This window comes from Schistocerca americana, chromosome 5 (genome assembly GCF_021461395.2).
Source record: "Schistocerca americana isolate TAMUIC-IGC-003095 chromosome 5, iqSchAmer2.1, whole genome shotgun sequence".
Classification (NCBI taxonomy): domain Eukaryota; kingdom Metazoa; phylum Arthropoda; class Insecta; order Orthoptera; family Acrididae; genus Schistocerca; species Schistocerca americana.
Window position 1 is genome coordinate 641522585 of NC_060123.1, and position 20814 is coordinate 641543398.

The 20814-nt window shown below is 45.8% G+C and overlaps 1 protein-coding gene across 1 annotated transcript in view; it reads right to left on the minus strand.

Moving 5' to 3' along the window:
* LOC124615584 (methyl farnesoate epoxidase-like) overlaps nt 1–20814 on the minus strand; it is a 196717-nt gene that overhangs the window by 70338 nt on the left and 105565 nt on the right. The window lies entirely within an intron of this gene.

Here is a 20814-nt window from a genome sequence, read left to right on the forward strand (position 1 = left end):
CCGGATGCCGTAGCACATAACAAACACTGACAGCGAACCTCAAGGCAGCACACAATTAAAATCACACCTCTTGACGCACAGGAGAAACAGCACTAAACACAACACTGATGCGGCACACTGACGATGATCAAAACAGAGGATCTGCCAGGCGCAAGGAGATGAGGGAGACCGGAAGAAGGGAGGGAGGGAGGGGAAGAGAAGGGGGGAGATGAGCGGGGGGCGCGCTGAAGAGGGCCAGGTAGGGAGGGATGTGGGAAGGAAAGAGGCAAGTATAGGGTGCAGGGTCTCAGCCAGGGGGGGGAGGAGGAAAATCCGCTCTGGGAGAAGGAGGGGAGAGGAAAAAGGGGGCCCTGGGGAGGGGGGGGGGAACAAGGCCAGGTTATAGTTGGAAGGAAGGGTAGATGTCACGGCGAAGTTCGTCATGCGGGAGGGGGAGACGTTGGAAATTGCCCTGATGAAGGAGATGGAGGGTGTGGAGGTGGAGAGAGGGAGGGATACAGCAAAGAGCAGCGGCAAGGGGCGGGGGGGGGGGGTGGAGAGGAAGGAGGAAACCAGAGGGTGGGGGGGATGAAGCCTGCGGACAATGTAAGGATGCGGAGATGTTGGAGGAACAGGAGGAGGTGGGGGAAGGGGATCAGTTCATACAGGAGCCGTGTGGGGGAAGGAAGGCGGGTACGGAAGGCAAGGCGGAGGGCAAGGCGTTCAAGGATTTGGAGGGCCTTGTAAAAGCGGGTGGGGGCGGAGATCCAGGCAATGCTGGCATAACAGAGGATAGGACGGATGAGGGATTTATAGGTGTGGAGGATGGTAGAAGGATGCAATCCCCATGTCCGGCCAGACAGGAGTTTCAGAAGGCGGAGGTAGAAATGGGCTTTCTGCTGGATGGTTTGGAGATGGGTCCAGGTGAGGTGTTGGTCAAGGGTGAGGCCAAGGTATCTCACGGTGGGGGTGAGCTGAGTGAGATGACTAGGTTTAACGCTTTCAACACTCCTACCTTATCCTCTTCGATTGCACAAGTAATTGGCGATTTTCTAGAAAATTTAAAGAATGATCACACAATTGTCAAGCACGTTAGAGGCGCACATTTAGCATAATTATACCATATACCATACAGATTAAGAAATATCCTTGCTTATACAGGGTGGTCTATTGATAGTGACCGGGCCAAATATCTCACGAAATAAGCACCAAACGAAAAAACTACAAAGAACGAAATTCGTCTAGCTTGAAGGAGGAAACCAGATGGCGTTATGGTTGGCCCGCTAGATGGCGCTGCCATAGGTCAAACGGATATCAACTCCGTTTAAATACGTACCCCCATTTTTTTTATTACATATTCGTGTAGTACGAAAATAAATACGAATGTTTATTTGGACTACTTTTTTCGCTTTGTGATGGATGGCGCTGTAATAGTCGCAAACGTATAAGTACGTGGTATCAGGTAACATTCCGTCAGTGCGGATGGTGTATGCTTCGTCATACATTACCCGTGTCAAAATGGACCGTTTACCAATTGCGGAAAAGGTCGATATCGTGTTGACGTATGGCTGTTGTGATCAAAATGCCCAACTGGCGTGTGCTGTGTATGCTGCTCGGTATCCTGGACGACATCATCCAAGTGTCCGGACCGTTCGCCGGATAGTTACGTTATTTAAGGAAACAGTTAGTGTTCAGCCACATGTGAAACGTCAACCACGATCTGCAACAAATGACGATGCCCAAGTAGGTGTTTTAGCTGCTGTCGCGGCTAATTCACACAAACTGCACGAGAATCTCAAAAACATCGGTGTTGACAATGCTACATCAACATCGATTGCACCCGTACCATATTTCTATGCACCAGGAATTGCATAGCGACGACTTTGAACTTCGTGTACAGTTCTGCCACTGGGCACAAGAGAAATTACGGGACGATGACAAATTTTTTGCACACGTTCTATTTAGCGACGAAGCGTCATTCACCAACAGCGGTAACGTAAACCGGCACAATATGCACTATTGGGCAACGGAAAATCCACGATGGCTGCGACAAGAGGAACATCAACGACCTTGAAGGGTTAATGTGTGGTGCGGCATTATGGGAGGAAGGATAATTGGCCCCCATTTTATCGATGGCAACCTAAATGGTGCAATGTATGCTGACTTTTTACGTAATGTTCTACCGATGTTAGTACAAGATGTTTCACTGCATGACAGAATGGCGATGTACTTCCAACATGATGGATGTCCGGCACATAGCTCGCGTGCGGTTGAAGCGGTATTGAATAGCATATTTCGTGACAGGTGGCTCGGTCGTCGAAGCACCATACCATGGCCCGCACGTTCACCGGATCTGACGTCCCCGGATTTCTTTCTGTGGGGAAAGTTGAAGGATATTTGCTATCGTGATCCACCGACAACGCCTGACAACACGCGTCAGCGCATTGTCAATGCATGTGCGAACATTACGGAAGGCTCACTGCTCGCTGTTGAGAGGAATGTCGTTACACGTATTGCCAAATGCATTGAGGTTGACAGACATCATTTTGAGCATTTATTGCGTTAATGTGGTAATCACGCTGTAACAGCATGCGTTCTCAGAAATGATACGTTCACAAAGGTACATGTATCACACTGGAACAACCGAAATAAAATGTTCGAACGTACCTACGTTCTGTATTTTAATTTAAAAAACCTACATGTCACCAATTGTTCGTCTAAAATTGTGAGCTATATGTTTGTGACTATTACAGCGCCATCTATCACAAAGCGAAAAAAGTGGTCCAACTAAAATATTCACATTTCCTTACGTACTACAAATACGGAATAAAAAATGGACGTTCCTATTTTAAAAAACGGAGTTGATATCGGTTTGACCTATGGCAGCGCCATCTAGCGGGCCAACCATAGCGCCATCTGGTTTCCCCCTTCAATCTAGACAAGTTTCGTTCTTTGTAGTTTCTTCCTTTGACGCTTATTTCGTGAAATATTTGGTCCGGGCACGATCAATGGACAACCCTGTATATGCACTGGTGTCCAAAAACAAAGCAACAAAGTGCTATTTCCCCGTCCTGTATCTAATTCACGATATAATCATACAAACTCTCAACCAAATGTCTGTACGAACGTGTTCTGCACGGAACATGGCATTCTGGTTAACGGACAACCATACCAACGATGACGTCAGGACTCCTATGAAACGAGGTGTTTGCCTGGTAGCCTCACATCCACAATCGCTGAGTGCTGAGTACACAGTCACAGACAGTGCAGTATAGCACTGACCTAGTAGATAGTGTCGGAAGTTCCATGCGGCTTTTCGCGGATGATGCTGTAGTATACAGAGAAGTTGCAGCATTAGAAAATTGCAGCGAAATGCAGGAAGATCTGCAGCGTAGAGGCACTTGGTGCAGGGAGTGGCAATTGACCCTAAACATAGACAAATGTAATATATTGCGAATACGTAGAAAGAAGGATCCTTTATTGTATGATTACATGATAGCGGAACAAACACTGGTAGGAGTAGCTTCTGTTAAATATCTGGGAGTATGCGTGTGGAACGATTAGAAGTGGAATGATCATATAAAATTAATTGTTGGTAAGGCGGGTGCCAGGTTGAGATTCATTGGGAGAGTCCTTAGAAAATGTAGTCCATCAACAAAGGAGGGGGCTTACAAAACACTCATTCGACCTATACTTGAGTATTGCTCATCAGTGAGGGATCCGTACCAGGTCGGGTTGGCAGAGGAGATAGATAATATCCAAAGAAGAGCGGCGCGTTTCGTCACAGGGTTATTTGGTAGGCGTGATAGCGTTACGGAGATGTTTAGCAAACTCAAGTGGCAGACTCTGCAAGAGAGGCGCTCTGAATCGAGGTGTAGCTTGCTGTCCAGGTTTCGAGTGGGTGCGTTTCTGGATGAGGTACCGAATATATTGCTTCCCCCTACTTACACCTCCCGAGGAGATCACGAATGTGAAATTAGAGAGATTCGAGCGCGCACGGAGGCTTTCCGGCAGTCGTTCTTCCCGCGAACCATACGCGACTGGAACAGGAAAGGGAGGTAATGACAGTGGCACGTAAAGTGCCCTCCGCCACACACCGTTGTGTGGCTTGCGGAGTATAAATGTAGATGTAGAGAAGATGGCTACCAGTCTCTCTACGGTGGAGGACCATAATGGAAATGAGGTTTTGGCTTTTGGCGTCATTGGCCGGGAGGCCCCTTAGGGGGCAAGTCCTGCCGCTTTAGTGCAGGTCTTATTACATTCGACGCCACATTGGGCGACCTGCGCGCCGGATGGGGATGAAATGATGATGAAGACAGCTCAACAACCAGTCCCTGAGCTGAGAAAATCCCCGACCCAGCCGGGAATCGAACCCGGGCCCCTTAGGACGGCAGTGCGTGACGCTGACCATTCGGCTATCGGGGCAGACGGAGGGCCATAGAAAGATAGGATGCAGGACAGTAGCAAACTGATTTGGCCCGATGGCTTAATGTGAATCGCTCTGTTGTTTCTCGGATGTGGCGACAGTGTATAGAGACCGTAACTTTATTCTGAAGAACAGGACAGGGATGACCATGTGTGACTTCAGAAGACAGGACCATTATTTAATAATTCAAGAACAGTCTTAATCGCATTTATTATTGTTATAATACCGCCAACCGGTTTCAACCCGACGTAGGGGTCATCTTCTGGGCGTTTACACCATTGGTCGACTGCTGGTGGTGTCACTCCTGTCTACATAGTTTCCTGCCGTTATGTAGACAGGAGTGACACCATCAGCCGTCGACCAATGGTGTAAGCGCCCAGAAGATGACCCCTACGTCGGGTTGAAACCGGTTGGCGGTATAATAACAATAAGACTGTTCTTGAATTATTGATTAATCATACTAATCGCTGCTTCTCTCCACAACCATGTTGTCCAAAAAGAGGACCATTATTTGACTGTGTGGGCACAACAGCACCGCCTTAGTACAGCACGGCAGCTGGCAGGTGAGCTCGCAGCATCCACTGGACGTGCTGTATCGAGCAAAATCGTATACAGAAGGCTTTGGCAAAGTGGCCTTTATTCTCGGAGACTTGCTGCATGTCTACCTCTGACACATCTTCACTGAAGGGAACGTCTAGAGCGAAGTCATCAACACGACACCTGGACGGTCGAATAGTCGGTCAATATTCTTTCACAGTTGAGACCGATTTAGTCTGGAGAATGAGTCTCGATGGATTCGTATCTGGCGGGAAAGTGGAACACAGTTTCGGGACCCAGATATTGTGGAAAGAGACCGATATCGAGGAGGACGCCTATTGGTGCGGGCAGGGATTATTTTGACCACTCGAACCCCTCTTAATGAAATTGTACGTAGGTGATTCTGCGAGGTTTAATTGCTGTCAGGTACCGTGACAAGACCTTGGGACCTCATTTGTGGTTGTTGCGAGGCGCTGTAGGCACAGACTTCGTATTGATGGACGATAATGCTCGATCTCATAGGGCACGGGTGGCTGATGTTTTCTTGGAAATGGAAGATACTGCACGCATGGCGTGGCCAGTTCGCTCTCCCGATTTGAATCCGATAGAGCATATCTCGGATGCACTGCGGAGACGGCTTGCATCACGTCAGCATTCACCAGGTACTTCTCAAGACTTGGGAGCAGCTCTGCGGGAAGAACGGGCGTTATTGCCTCAACACGAGATTCATGCCATCATTCACTGCCTCGTTGTCAGGCTTCTATTGCTGCTCGAGGTGGTCTCACCCCATAGTGAGAACATTAACCAGTTGTCGGAATATATGTACAAACCCGTTACGTTGGAAAAAACGAAGAACATTTTTATCTACAGTTATGCATGTTGCCATTGTTTACGTTCTGTACTCTTTATGATGTTTCTATTTTACTATTACTTGTCTATACTGTTTTGTGGCAAAATAAACGCAACCTTGCAAAATATCCGTTTGTTGCTTTAATTTTGGACACCAGTGTGTTCGCAACAGTACTGGTGCGTTAGCGTTGTTAAAAACACGAAGAAATTCCCTCCCTGGCAGAAAAAGTGTTACACTTGCTGATAAAGATTTCAAGTAGAAATAAAAACAAAAAAATAACATCGCAAAAAGGGCATACTTGATGACCAAAACGATTACGTATAATCTATACACGATTTCTTCTAAATGGTAGTCTTGAAAATATTGGCGTACACAAAGTCTAACATTGCAGTCTTTGTACCCCCAGCTGCTCTCTTTCCTTATCCGCTTGCCAGTCTATTTCTTTCCTTTGTCAGAGCATACTTTACAGTAACATGTGGCGTTTGCTTTGTTGACAGTGGGGGGCACCTTTCCTGGAAAAAAGCGACCAAAATTTCTGTCTAGGTTAGTGGTTGGTGTTGGACCCAATGATCGATGTCTTCTTCTGCAGCTGCAATGTCCATGCTAACTTTTTTTTATACATTCCACTAGATATTTTATTTGCTTTATGATAGCCTTGTACAAAATAAAACTATTCACAGTGTAAGTAGGAGTTTAGGTTTTTATGTTGGTAACGCCACGTAGCGCTCTGTATGAAAATCACTGAGTGTGCCGTGTGCAGTCCTTGGCTGGTTGGCATCGTTGGAATATTCGCTATTGTAGTGTTGGGCAGTTGGATGTGAACAGCGCGTAGCGTTGCGCGGTTGGTGAGCCGCCAGCGGTGGTGGATGTGGGGAGAGAGATGCCAGAATTTTGATGGTTGCTATAAGTGGACGACCTGCACGTGTGTCCGCCAGAAAAAGGAAATTTGTAAAGATGGATGTCATGAATTGATCGGTATATATATGATGACTTTGAACATTATTAAGGTAAATACATTGTTTGTTCTCTATGAAAATCTTTCATTTGCTAACTATGCCTATCGTTCGTTAGTGCCTTCAGTAGTTAGAATCTTTTATTTAGCTGGCAGTATTGGCGCTCACTGTATCGCAAGTAGTTCGAGTAACGAAGATTTTTGTGAGGTAAGTGATTCGTGAAAGGTATAGGTTATTGTTAGTCAGGGCCGTTCTGTTGTAGGGATTATTGAAAGGCAGATTGCGTTGCGCTAAAAATATTGTGTGTCAGTTTAGTGATGATCAGAATAAGTAAAGAGAGAAATGCCTGATTACGTTCAGTTTTGCTCAGCTGTTTGAAAATCAAATAACGTTAGAGGTTTTCCAGCACTGTCATTTTTAAATTTTTCTAAGGGGTCGTTTCAACAACAGACATTAGGAAAACGTGACTGAGAAGTTTTTTTCCACCACTTCAATGATTTATTTGCGAAGAGGTAGTATCTGCAAAGCTGCCTGACACGGTCTGCACTAGTAGTCTCACTCGTGTTATAATCTGTGACAATGTTTGGCTTTATGGTCCTTTAGAAAACTCCTTTTGAACGTACAGGAACCTCTTTGGCGATTGCCTAATGTTGTTGTGAGAGGCCATATACATCACGATCACGATTATTTTTCCATTCGAACGGTAGGAAAGGACCATTCCTTTAAAAAAATCATTTTGTTTCAGCTTCCTTGATTTGAAGCTTCTCGGTAGGCCCTTTCTGTTCTTCACGACAGTTCCAACAGCTACGGCACAGTTTAAAACGACTCCTGCTGCATCTAGTGGACAAAATTTGAACCACTACAGGTGTCCAACAACGGGCAGTCGTGTAGCGAGCGGGAAAACACAATTCAGTGGATGGAAAAGCTGCGACCTCAAGAGATACGGGCGTCCCCCACGCAACCGACACATGCTCGCCCGGATGGCGTACGGGCATAGAGCTGAATGTGTTAAAGCTCAAGCGACACAGGCAGTCGCTTGTGGCGTCACGCTGAGAGGGGCTGGAGCGAAATTTGTGTACAGAGTGAAATCTGACACAGGGGGAAAGTATACACAATACTAATAGAAGCAAAACAGTTCGAGTAAAACAGGGGTCGCAAACGAGAAATTTGCGAGATAATTGTGACTGTGTGGTTGCTAGGTGCCAATGTGAAATATTGTCCTTATTAGTGCAAAACTGCTTGAATATAATTTTTTCGATTAATTCCTATCTACTTGAGCTCAAATTTGATCCATGACCATCTAACTTAACAAAAAATACGATATTAGATTGGAGTGAGAAACTTGAGGACGAAAGTAACTTTCGCATGATGTGTCAGTGCAAAATAACATGATTCGCGCACCCTTGGACCATAAGAGGTCTGTTCAAAAAATTCCATTAGTTTGTCCAGAAAATTTTTCAACGCTTTCTTTTTACTTATTGTGATTTATTATTTTATTTATTTTGTGTATGGCAATACAGCGACAATATTTTGTATAAGTACAGCGATCTGTAAACGAAATGTATAAAACAAAAAATGTGTAAATAGTACATGTGTAAAAAACAAGCAATAGCACAAAAGGATAAAGTAGAAACACTCAAGACAAAATAACTACACGTTAAAAGCTTTGCAAGCCTGACTAGAAACTCATTCATATATGTAAAGCTCAATATATAGATTGCACAACCAATCCAAAGCAGAGGGTTTCACATATATAACCACAGAGACAGGTCCGGTGCATCTTCTTAAGGGGCATTTCTCAATACTATGGCGGACGTTCTGTTCTGGTGCTCCACAGTCACAGGCTGGTGAGTCGCATAGACCCCACTTGTACTTGTATGCATTGCATCTTGCATGGCCCGTTCTGATACGGTTTAACTTAGTCCAGGTACATCTCTTCAGGTCAAAGCCCGGTAATCCCAGAGTAGGATCTTGGATACCTTGTTTATTAATTCCAGAATCATTCCAAAAGTGCCGCCATTGCTCCTTGATGTCAGGTTGATGTTCTTATGTATTAACCCATATAGGCTTCCGTGAATTCAAGCGGGTCGATGGTATTTCGTTCAAAACATCATGGATTGGGAGATTCTGTGGGTAATCTGTGTCATGAATTTTTGACCACTCTCTTGCTGCTGTTTCTTGCCTTCTCAATTGTGGAGGTAGAATATTGCTTAGAGTATGCAGCCAAGGGACTGGGGTGGATTTAATAGTACCCATTATTATCCTCATACACTCGTTCAACTGGACGTCGATTTTCTTAGTATGAGTGCTCGAACGCCAGACAGCAGAACAATATTCGGCAACCGGATATACACTCCTGGAAATGGAAAAAAGAACACATTGGCACCGGTGTGTCAGACCCACCATACTTGCTCCGGACACTGCGAGAGGGCTGTACAAGCAATGATCACACGCACGGCACAGCGGACACACCAGGAACCGCGGTGTCGGCCGTCGAATGGGGCTAGCTGCGCAGCATTTGTGCACCGCCGCCGTCAGTGTCAGCCAGTTTGCCGTGGCATACGGAGCTCCATCGCAGTCTTTAACACTGGTAGCATGCCGCGACAGCGTGGAAGTGAACCGTATGTGCAGTTGACGGACTTTGAGCGAGGGCGTATAGTGGGCATGCGGGAGGCCGGGTGGACGTACCGCCGAATTGCTCAACACGTGGGGCGTGAGGTCTCCACAGTACATCGATGTTGTCGCCAGTGGTCGGCGGAAGGTGCACGTGCCCGTCGACCTGGGACCGGACCGCAGCGACGCACGGATGCACGCCAAGACCGTAGGATCCTACGCAGTGCCGTAGGGGACCGCACCGCCACTTCCCAGCAAGTTAGGGACACTGTTGCTCCTGGGGTATCGGCGAGGACCATTCGCAACCGTCTCCATGAAGCTGGGCTACGGTCCCGCACACCGTTAGGCCGTCTTCCGCTCACGCCCCAACATCGTGCAGCCCGCCTCCAGTGGTGTCGCGACAGGCGTGAATGGAGGGACGAATGGAGACGTGTCGTCTTCAGCGATGAGAGTCGCTTCTGCCTTGGTGCCAATGATGGTCGTATGCGTGTTTGGCGCCGTGCAGGTGAGCGCCACAATCAGGACTGCATACGACCGAGGCACACAGGGCCAACACCCGGCATCATGGTGTGGGAAGCGATCTCCTACACTGGCCGTACACCACTGGTGATCGTCGAGGGGACACTGAATAGTGCACGGTACATCCAAACCGTCATCGAACCCATCGTTCTACCATTCCTAGACCGGCAAGGGAACTTGCTGTTCCAACAGGACAATGCACGTCCGCATGTATCCCGTGCCACACAACGTGCTCTAGAAGGTGTAAGTCAACTACCCTGGCCAGCAAGATCTCCGGATCTGTCCCCCATTGAGCATGTTTGGGACTGGATGAAGCGTCGTCTCACGCGGTCTGCACGTCCAGCACGAACGCTGGTCCAACTGAGGCGCCAGGTGGAAATGGCATGGCAAGCCGTTCCACAGGACTACATCCAGCATCTCTACGATCGTCTCCATGGGAGAATAGCAGCCTGCATTGCCGCGAAAGGTGGATATACACTGTACTAGTGCCGACATTGTGCATGCTCTGTTGCCTGTGTCTATGTGCCTGTGGTTCTGTCAGTGTGATCATGTGATGTATCTGACCCCAGGAATGTGTCAATAAAGTTTCCCCTTCCTGGGACAATGAATTCACGGTGTTCTTATTTCAATTTCCAGGAGTGTACCTGGGCTATTGCGACAGTACGTAAGGTGGATGCTTGAGCTCCCCAAGTCAAGCCAGCCAATTTTCTCAGGATGTTGTTGCGACTCTTCAGCTTTTGGCTTATGCTTTCTAGATGTTTTTCGTAAATCAGGGAGCGGTCTAGTGTTATGCCAAGATATTTGGGGTTGACTCTTTGTTCACAGAAGTTCACATTCAATTCCTGGTGGGCCATTTTATTCTTCAAGTGGAAAGCACACACCTCAGTCTTGGTTGGATTAGGGCAGAGTCGCCTTTTTTTATAATAGGAATTCAAGGACTCCAGATCTTCTGTGAGTACGTTCGCTCCTTCCCCAAGTGTTTTAGTTTGTACAACTAGTGCCGAATCATCGGCGTAGCAGAATTTCCTGCTGACTGTATTTGGCAAGTCGCTAATATACAAATTAAAAAGGGTTGGAGCCAACACAGATCCTTGGGGAAGGCCATTTTTTATTTTATACGATCTGCTGATGTTGTGGCTCACTTTGATCTGCTCACTTTGAAAGACCTGTTCGTTAGCACAGTGATTTCGTTTTTTGTGCAACAGTCACGCACCAACAGGGATGAATGTGAGGGTGTGTTATCGTGACGCAAGAGCCATGAATTGTCTCGCCACACTTCAGTTCCTTTCCGTCTCACATTTTCTCGCAGGCTCGTAACACGCCCCGATAGTACAATATTTAACAGTTTGTCCCTGTGGCACGAATGCATGATGAACGATCAGCATGGCTTTGACATTTGGCCTGAAGTGACGTGCTCTTTTTGCTCTTGGAGAACCTTTCCCGACTCATTGTGAAGATTGAACCTTGGTCTCAACATCCCAACGGTAGACCCACGTCTCGTCACCATTTATGATTCTCTGAAGGAACATCTCGTTCTCATTTACGAGACCGAAAATTTCTTCACAGATTGCGAGGCGAAGGTCTTTCTGGTCTTGCCTCACGAACCGTGAGACGAACTTGGCGGCAACACGATGGGTTACAACATGCTTTGACAGGATTTATTGAGATGATCCAACTGAAATGTTACATTCTTCTGCAATCGATTGGCTCGCACAATTTCGTTGATGTTCCTGACATGACCGTCGTCGGTAAATGTCTGAACGAGGATCATCTTTAACTTCAGTCCGGCCATTTTTAAACCGTGTGAACGTTCCGTAACAGCGAGTACAGTTTAAGAACTCATGACCGTAAGCTTCCTGCTTCGTTTGGTGTGTCTCTGTGAAGGTTTACTTGAGTTACACGCAAAATTTAATGCAGACGCGTTGCGCCTCTAACCCTGCCATCTCTAAATTCGCAAACTGTGCGACACAAAGTTCTACTAGATACAGCACTGAACAATAACTAGCAGACATACAACAATGAAATTTCTGGCAGTTAGATAGTATGTTCCGGCGTAGAAGTCAAGCGCCGATTCGATGGTCAGGAACGGTAGAGCAGACAGGGCTCTGAAGAAGACGTCAGCCAATAGTGCGCTGACCGACATCTCTCTAGGACGACACCAAGACAGCAGCGGCCTCTGGGCGAAGGGAACATACGGGCCACGCTGCCTGGCCGCAGCCCTGTTGAAGACTAGCCGTTCTATGAGCTTTACAGCAGCTGCTTACGAACAGTATTGTTTCACTTGTATTACGAGTTGTGTATACTGAAGAGATTTTTTTATTTGTCTGTCGCCCATTGCTTTCGACACACCATTGTAAGTTCACAAAGTTAAGTATTGTCATTTATCTCACTGTTATAAAAAATTCACTAATACGATTTCCTTGAATTGTCGTCTAGCGATCCGAGAAAGCAGGTTTCCTAGGCACCCCATATTCGACGAATAGGCAGGGCACAACACAATAAACACAGGCGTGTGCAGGGATGCCGACCACATTCCACTCCAACACACCAATGGAGCGTAATTACGAATGATCCGGAATTTTTTGCAGAGACATCGTACATGGCGTAGTACAGATTTATCCAATTTGACACTGGAGTCACAATTTATTACAGTCCCCTCTACACTAGTCCGCAGCTCATGGTCTCGCGGTAGCATTCTCGCAAGGGGTCCCGGGTTCGGTTCCCAGCGGCAGCATGGATTTTCACCTGCCTCGAGATGACTGGGTGTTGTTGTGTCGTCATCATCATTCATCCCCATTACGGTCGGAGGAAGGCAATGGCAAACTACCTCCGCTAGGACTTTGCCTAGCACGGCGGTGCGGGTCTCCCGCATCGTCCCCTACGCTCTGTCAAGGAGTATGGGACCTCATCCTCTACATTAAAAAAATGAAGGGAGTGTGATCTTCACGGGCAGCTGTACACAATGTCCAGCGTGCCCCCACACTGACCACAAGGTTGGTAAGGAGCTGGTATGGGAGGGCGTTCCATTCTCCCACCAGTATGGTTGATCGTTGTTGGATGGATGGTCGTCGCTGCATATTGACGAGCTGTGGTGTGAGTCTCCAATGTGCCCCACAAGTGCTCGATGGGATTTACGTCGAGGGAATGAGCAAGCCAGTCCATTAGCCGGATATCCTCTCGTTCCAAGAGCTCCTCAGCATGAGCACTGAAGTCAGGGCAGAATAGAAAGTGGGGAAGGAGTACAGTGTCATGATAAATTTGGAGGTTAGTTCTCCCAGGCAACATTATGCCTCCCTCGCGTGGCCTACGTGTTCCCACCTCTTGCTAGTATGGATAGATCCAACAATGTCAAACAGGATGGTTTTGACGGTCCAGGGGAGGCATAGTGTTGCATGGGCATACTGACCTCCATATCATTGAACACGATACACTGGTCGATCACCGTTATTGTGACCCCGTGCTACTTCACCACAGGCGTCTTTTCAGGAGTGCATGCGGCCCTGACTTTTTATGGATGACAGTGCAGGAGAAGGACCTATTGGAAAAAGGGGATCTCCGGCTAAAGGCATGGCCTGCCCATTTCCCCGACTTTAATTCCATCGAGCACGTGTGGGATACATTGCGGAGACGCATCGCAAGTCCACGTACACCGACGACCATATAGTAATACAACAACTGTCAACGGAACTGAGCCGTGGCGGCTCATATCGATAGCGCGACTCTGGTGGTTTATCTTTCCTGCCACGGTCAGGGCGGTAAGCAGCGCCCTCTGGGGTCTACGCGAGGAGTAACGAGGCGAGGTCCTGTGGGGGGTGTGCTCCGGGACGTGGTGGAAGACGGTTGTCGGGTTGACGCAGCGAGTGTGGAACCGGACCTATCGCATGGAGATATACAAGTTGGCTCTGAACGGAAGGCGCCGTAGCAAGCAGCGGGAAGCTGGCGTACTGTAATTTGTGTGAAGGAGTAACGATTTTTGCATTGGATGTCCCAGTGGTTCCCGAGAGTTGCGGTGGCTGCTTTCGGAGAAGAGAATTGGTAAGAGCTTGTGTCTACGCTCTTTTCCGTACGATGTTTCTGCCTGCCGTTATAAACGGGTGAATATCAGGCGCTTGTATTGACTATACGGGAACTGGTGATGTAAAATTACATTTGAGATTGAGTCTCACTTGTACTGTGACAATTTAGAGGCGAAAACTGTGGTGGTTTCATTAGGTCTGGTTCTTTGCTGTGCAACTAAGGGAGTCGGTTATTTGGGGTAACTGAGGGAGCACCATTCTGTTGGTCTAAGTGATACGTTCTCCACGTTTTGTCTATGGCTTTGCGAATCGAAATCGTGGGGGAGTACACGTGTGAGTAATTTGCTATTGTATTGATGGTTATGTTGTAAAGACTGTTCTCTGGTGTGATAAATCACGCGCTGATTTGTAGCCAATCTAAGCAGAGGTTACCACTGCTACTTGCTTACGTGCTACTGTCCTTATGATTGGCGTTGTTGGTCTTTTGATTGTGGGTGTGCTCACGTTTTAAAAAATTACGGGCACTATTCATAAGGGTTGTCTAGTAAGGAAATTGCTTAAGCTTTTATCATATGCTGGTCTGTTTGCCTATCACATTGGCTTTCTATGCAGTAACTGAAGGAATGTGTATGGTGGTTCAAGATTGTAGGCTGACTAGTGTTTGAACTGGTGTTGAGGTTAAGGGCGAGATCAGCATCCCGCAAACCCGCACGCTGCGCGTGGTTAAATGTTCCGCTATTGGGGAGCCGGCTCTCTGTTCTTGGATTTTGTAACGATTCGTGATGAGTGCATCGCTGTAGTTTTTCGCGTGCTAAATTGCGGGGTGTCGGTGCCGTCCTAGAGCTACTTGTGATCTACATCTACATCTACATCTATACTCCGCGAGCCACCTTACGGTGTGTGGCGGAGGGTTATGTATGTTATGTTAAAAAGGAATTAACTGTACCAAACTTAAGAGAGCTTTCAGTTTGTTTTAGGTCTGTACATGGAATTATGTTGATATTTTGTCGATTGCGGCAATAACTTCCTGTGTGGGGAGATCCTCTGAGGGACTCGTATTGTACTGTTGGAGTACAGTCCATCTGAAACGTGCTGCTTAAAACTTGGGACTACAGCTCTCTGATGTTATATGTTACTGTTTAATCTTAAATGTCTTGGATGTAATACGGTTATTGAGGATTATGTAATTAATTTTGATCACTGGTTCCTTAAAGGAAGTATTTCGTTTCAAAATATGTGCTCGGTCAGATCCTATTTAAATATGATTTTAACTCATCATTCAAATTTTCTAGTCTTGTTTTCTTAAAAGGCTTTCAGTTAAATGATTGCTATTTGCCTGTTTAAATGTTTGAGTGACTTAAAGGAAAAGAATATTACTTTGTAATTTGTACTGATTGTTCCTTTTGGGTAATACCTGACTTATGTGTGCAATAAATGAGTGTCTAGTCAACGGTGATGCACTGTTCTATTGCTAGCCTACCCCTTCCACTCCACAGCCTATTGAGCTGCTTTGTGTCGAAATTGTGTTCAGAACACCGCTCTGACCTGAGACCTCAGGCGCTGGTGGAGGAATGGAACGCCGTGCACCGAGAACTCCTTAACATCCTCTTGGCTAGCACTTTGCAGAGTAAATTACTGTTCGTGCTGTTCATACACTATATTAACACTTTGTCGTCCGCACGTCTTGTACAAATTTATTCGCTTGGCTCCGACAGCGCTAATTCGGATTACTTGGCCTGTCGCCGGCCGCTTGTCACCTTTCCGTTGATGACAAGTTTCAAACACATTGACTTTTGCGCTCTTTAATTTTTACGTAAATCATCTACTTTGCGGTATCGTTTCACAAAAATCGAATTTTCTCTTCAAGCAACTTCTCTGCAAGTTCTACACTGTTATAATAATTATCCATGAAGAGGTGATGCCACTTTCCACAAGAAGGTGTCAATAGCTCCACCACTGTTTTTGCTAAAGGCTATCAGCGCCGGAATATATTTTAAATGGGGAAATGTATCTCATACTCGAATCACACAGCATCCGAATGAGTATGCCATATTTCGTAATTTTCGAAGGATTGTAAACTATGAAATTTAACTGTCCACGTTACGGCATCATTCCTTCATTAGTTGAGAGGTTTTGACTTAGATTAAACGTTTCTTTAAACTTTTCGAAAAAATAATCAGTTACGAATTGCACTTTGAAAAGCCGGTCGGCATTATCCGGTTTATTATTGTTGTCAGAAAAATGTAAAAATGATAATATTTGTCTGAATCGGTTGCGGGACATCGTTTTGCGAAATATCAGTGTGTCTATCAACGGATTCGATGACCAGTAATCATCGATCCTTGCTTTTCTTACAATTCCCATAAGGATATAAAGCCCAAACCATTTCCTAACTTCGGGTACCGTAACGTCGACAAATTTGGCATTTTTAAAATCCAGTTTCCTTCTATTGCAATTTTAACAGTAATACTTGTTGGTTTCGTCGCTAATATATTCAAATAGATCGTCCCCAGTATGTAATTCTACGATATCCACGACCATGTGTGTATCTTTGGGAAATATATGTAGACGCGGAGATCCTTCAAATTTATTATTGGTCCTCAGTAAATCATAGTCTGTCTTCTTCGTCTGATTAATCCGAATCAGTTGGCAACGGTAGCGTTCGCCGAATTCTTCTTGGACGTATTTCACTATCTTCCGACGATTGTGCTTCACTTTAATTTTTTTGATATCCAATGTCTTCTTTCCAATCAGCCAAGTCGTCTGGAACGTCAGACAAGACGACCGCACATTCATCGTAAATAATCGTATCGTCTCTTTCGTCTGCCATGACGGAAGTGCACAAGTACTTATAAAAACGAAAACCCTGTTGTAGTGTGTAACTTATTGCCACCTAAACAAAACCCCAACAGAATGAAAAAGACACTAAAGTGCTGTCCCCGGCCACTGCACGATACCGTGCTCAAGACTCCACTGTGGTGTCGCCGGCCACTTAGCTATGCTATGCACACCACTCCACTGTGGTGTCGCCGGACGGCGAAGTGTTAAGAACCATGTCCGCCTTTTGTAATGTAAGGGGACCATCATAAATCGCAGAGACTTTAGTGTTACTGTTATTTTTGAATAAAAATGTCGTTCTGTACAACACTGTAGCAGTTCTTTCTATGTATGGTCCAACTGTCACCGAGCTATGTTACTTGTCAGTCACACATCTTGGCACGGACTTCAATGCGAGATGCCTTTAATAGGTTCCACAACGAAACATTGTCTCGAAATTTGGTAGAAAATCCGAAGAAATTCTGGTCGTATGTAAAGTACACAAGCGGCAAGACGCAGTCAATACCTTCGCTGCGCAGTGCCGATGGTACTGTTACCGACGACTGCGCCGCTAAAGCGGAGCTATTGAACGCAGTTTTCCGAAATCCTTCACCAGGGAAGACGAATGGAATATTCCAGAATTTGAAACACGAACAGCTGCCACCATGAGTTTCTTAGAAGTAGATACCTTAGGGGCTGCGAAGCAACTCAAATCGCTTGATACTGGCAAGTCTTCAGGTCCAGATTGTATACCGATTAGGTTCCTTTCTGATTACGCTGATACAATAGCTCCCTACTTAGCAATCATATACAACCGCTCGCTCACCGATAGATCTGTACCTACAGATTGGAAAATTGCGCAGATCGCACCAGTGTTTAAGAAGTGTAGTAGGAGTAATCCATCTAACTACAGACCTATATCATTAACGTCGGTTTGCAGTAGGGTCTTGGAGCATATACTGTATTCAAACATTATGAATCACCTCGAAGGGAACGATCTATTGATACGCAATCAGCATGGTTTCAGAAAACATCGTTCTTGTGCAACGCACGAAGTAATAGCCGCTATCGACAGGGATCTCAAGTTGATTCAGTATTTCTAGATTTCCGGAAAGATTTTGACACCGTTCCTCACAAGCGACTTCTAATCAAGCTGCGGGCCTATGGGGTATCGTCTCAGTTGTGCGACTGGATTCGTGATTTCCTGTCAGGAAGGTCGCATTTCATAGTAATAGACGGGAAATCATCGAGTAAAACTGAAGTGATATCAGGTGTTCCCCAGGGAAGCCTCCTGGGACCTCTGCTGTTCCTGATCTATATAAATGACCTGGGTGACAATCTGAGCAGTTCTCTTAGGTTGTTCGCAGATGATGCTGTAATTTACCGTCTAGTAAGGTCGTCCGAAGACCAGTATCAGTTGCAAAGCGATTTAGAAAAGATTGCTGTATGGTGTGGCAGGTGGCAGTTGACGCTAAATAACGAAAAGTGTGAGGTGATCCACATGAGTTCCAAAAGAAATCCGTTGGAATTCGATTACTTGATAAATAGTACAATTCTCAAGGTCGTCAATTCAACTAAGTACCTGGGTGTTAAAATTACGAACAACTTCAGTTGGAAAGACCACATAGATAATATTGTGGGGAAGGCGAGCCAAAGGTTGCGTTTCATTGGCAGGACACTTAGAAGATGCAACAAGTCCACTAAAGAGACGGCTTACACTACACTCGTTCGTCCTCTGTTAGAATATTGCTGCGCGGTGTGGGATCCTTACCAGGTGGGATTGACGGAGGACATCGAAAGGGTGCAAAAAAGGGCAGCTCGTTTTGTATTATCACGTAATAGGGGAGAGAGTGTGGCAGATATGATACGCGAGTTGGGATGGAAGTCATTAAAGCAAAAACGTTTTTCGTCGCGGCGAGATCTATTTACGAAATTTCAGTCACAAACTTTCTCTTCCGAATGCGAAAATATGTTCAAAATGGTTCAAATGGCTCTGAGCACTATGCGACTTAACTTCTGAGGTCGTCAGTCGCCTAGAACTTAGAACTAATTAAACCTAACTAACCTAAGGACATCACACACATCCATGCCCCCGAGGCAGGATTCGAACCTGCGACCGTAGCGGTCACGCGGTTCCAGACTGAAGCGCCTTGAACCGCACGGCCACACCGGCCGGCGAAAATATGTTGTTGAGTCCAACCTAATAGGTAGGAATGATCATCAAAATAAAATAAGAGAAATCAGAGCTCGAACAGAAAGGTTTAGGTGTTCGTTTTTCCTGCGCGCTGTTCGGGAGTGGAATGGTAGAGAGATAGTATGATTGTGGTTCGATGAACCCTCTGCCAAGCACTTAAATGTGAATTGCAGAGTAGTCATGTAGATGTAGATCTTGCGAAAGTTACTTGCGTCCTTAACTTTTGCACTCCGGCGTACTTCAGCGCGTTACTTGATACAAATTACTGAAGACTCGCACCTGTTAAAAGATGTGCTCCACGTGTCTACATCTACATCGGTATTCCGCAAGCCACCGTCCGGTGCGTGGTGGAGGGCACCCTGTACCACTACTAGTCATTTCCTTTCCTGTTCCACTAGGAAATAGAGCGAGGGAAAAACGAATATCTATAAGCCTCTGCATGAGTCCTAATTTCTCGAATCATAGTTTCGTGGTCCTTATGCGCAATATATGCTGGTGGCAGTGGCGTTTTCCAGTCAGTTTCAAATGCTGGGTCCCTAAATTTTCTCAATATTGTTTCTCGAAAAGAACGTCGCCTTCCCTCCAGGGATTCCCATCCGAGTTCCCGAAGCATCTACGTAACACTTATGTGTTGTTCAGACCTACCGGTAACAAATCTAGCAGCCCTCCTCTGAATTGCTTCGATGTTTTCCTTCAATCCGACCTGGTAGGGTTCCCAAACACACTAGCAGTACTGAAGAATAGGTCGCACGAGTGTCCTATATGCAGCCTCCTTTGCAGGTGAACGTCTCTTTCCTAAAATTCTCCCAAGAAACTGATGTCGACAATTCGCCTTACCTACCACAGCCTCTCTTTCCTAAAATTCTCCCAAAAAAACTGAAGTTGACCATTCGCCTTTCCTACCACAGTTCTCACATGCTCGTTCTCTCTGATATTGCTTTGCAACGTTACGCCCAGATATTTATACGACTTGTCTGTGTGAAGCAGGTCACTAGTATACTGTGTCCTACCACTACAGCTTTGTTCTTCCTACTCATCCGCATTAACTTACATTTTTCCACATTTAGAGCTAGTTGCCATTCATCACACCAACTGGAAATTTATTTAAGTCTGAGGGTATTTCGCCTGTCTCATACATCTTGCTCACCAGATGGTGGGGTTTTGTCATGGGTGGCTTTCCCAAGGTTATCAGTAGTTCTAATGAAATGTTGTCAACTCCCGGGCCTTGTTTCGATTTAGATCTTTCAGTGCTCTTTCAAATTCTGCACGCACTATCGTATCTCCCATTTCATCTTCATTTACGTCCTCTTCCATTTCCATGATATTGCTCTCAACTAGATCGCCCTTGTATAGACCCTCTGTATACTCGTTCCACCTTTCTGCTTTCCCTTCTGTGCTTAGAACAGGTTTTCCACATGAGCTCTTGATATTCATACAGGTAGTTCCCTTTTCTCCAAAGGTCTCTTTAATTTTCCTGTAGGCTGTATGTATCGTACCCCTAGTGATGCGTGCCTCTATATCCTTACATTTGTCCTCTAGCCATCCCTGCTTAGCCATTTTGCACTTTCTGTCGATCTCATTTTTAGACGTTTGTATTCCTTTGCAACTGCTTCATGTACTGCATTTTTATATTTTCTCCTTTCATCAATAACATTCAATATCTCTTCTGTTACCCAAGGATTTCTACAAGCCCTCGTCTGTTTACCTACTTGATCCTCTGCTGCCTTCACTATTTCATCTCTCAAAGTTATCCATTCTTCTTCTACTGTATTTCTTTCCTCCGTTCTTGTCAATCGTTCCCTAATGCTCTCTCTGAAATTCTCTACAACCTATGATTCTTTCAGTTTACCCATGTCGCATCTCCTTAAAATTCCACCTTGTTGCAGTTTCTTAAGATTCAATCTACAGGT